General features: G+C 50.6%; 1 long non-coding RNA gene across 1 annotated transcript; it reads left to right on the top strand.

Moving 5' to 3' along the window:
- Positions 1–298: 298 nt before the first annotated feature.
- On the top strand, positions 299–1,274 carry LOC103907159. The gene is made up of 3 exons (XR_658058.1): positions 299–378; positions 694–751; positions 1,204–1,274. It is a non-coding gene; the product is annotated as an uncharacterized LOC103907159 (long non-coding RNA).
- The last annotated feature ends 112 nt before the right edge of the window (positions 1,275–1,386 follow it).

Below are 1,386 nucleotides of genomic sequence, written 5' to 3'. Positions count from 1 at the left end.
CTGCCAAGATTTTTCCAAGCCTTTTTCAGCCCGATATCCCTAAAACTTATTTTTTAAACAATTTTAATTTAATTTGAACAACCACTTGCCTTTTATCTTTTGTAAACAGTTTCATGATCCTTCTCTTCCCCTGTTTTACTTTCCATCCTTCCTTCTCCTATGTTCCTTCTTGCCTGTTTTTCTTCTCCTCCCATCTAGAGTGCAACTGCTCGTGATTTCCTCCTGTCCTCAGACATCGAGGGTTTGTGGGTCAGCGTCTCCATCAGTTTTTGACCATACGTTTCTTCTCTCTCTGCTCAGGCCTTTCCACTGGAAGACATGGAGCACGTTTCTAACAAGGATGATGTGAAGACCTCCCTTAGGAAAGTGGTGAAAGAGGTGAGAAGTGGATATTGCACGTTAACGAGCGGTCGGGGAAGATCGCATTGGGGATGTGCCTGGAGAGCAAAGGAAGCTTAAACTGTGGGCTGCAGGTGAAATTACTTGGAGAGAAACTCTGGGTGAAAAGGCCGTGGTATTCAGTAGCCACTCTGTGTCCAGCTATGAAATACTTTGTAGGAATAGAGGTTTACGACGAACAACGGATTTCAAAAGAGGGACCCAAAATGCGTTTCACTACACTAAGGGAAAGGGCCTGAACTGCGCAGGTGGCAGCTTTTCATACAGGTGTGGTTTTTTCCCTCCCCTTCCCAGACATCTCATGAGATGCTGATGCAGTGCGTGTCCCGGGTTGTCTCACATCCGCTGCATGGTAAGTCCTGTCCCCCTGCCTGGCAGCCCGCTCCAGACTGAAGATCGCCCCAAAGCCCCGTTTACTCGACGCGCTTCTCTATCAGAAATGGGTTCATATGACACCGCAGAACAGACGCAGGTCCGAGCGGTGGCTTAGGGAGGCTGACACTTGGGTTGGCCTTCAGGGACTAACCCAGCCGAGCGGCGAGGTGCTCTCTTCCCGTTCATCCAAGAGCTTGTCCTGGAGATCCTATTGAGGTTAGGGCCAGAAATCCTTCCCATCACCTACAGTCTAGGGGAGGGCACCGGTTTCTAATGAGTCTCGCAGTGATGAGGACCACCGAGAGGAGCTGGAGGTGATGCGAGTTGAGGGAAGGGAGGGCAGAAGGGGCAGGTTGCATTTTCCTTCACATCCATTGCAACCCAAACTGGATTTGTTTCTTTGTCAGCCCTGTGTTTCTTTCCTTGTAGTGATCTCCATGCGCTGCATGGTCCAGTTCGTAGGCCGGGAAGTTAAATACAGGTGAGTGGCTGCAGCTCCAAAGGGTTTGGGCACACAGAAGTGCGAGTCCTGGAGTCAGCCGTGCCAGACGCTCCCACGCAACGGGGGATATGGCAACCCAGGAGCTTTGGGAGCCCGAAAAGTGAATCTGA

Source organism: Aptenodytes forsteri, unplaced genomic scaffold (assembly GCF_000699145.1).
Source record: "Aptenodytes forsteri isolate BGI_AS27 unplaced genomic scaffold, ASM69914v1 C13486436, whole genome shotgun sequence".
Lineage (NCBI taxonomy): Eukaryota > Metazoa > Chordata > Aves > Sphenisciformes > Spheniscidae > Aptenodytes > Aptenodytes forsteri.
Note: the sequence above shows the minus strand (reverse complement) of the source record. Positions and strands in the feature narration are given on the sequence as shown.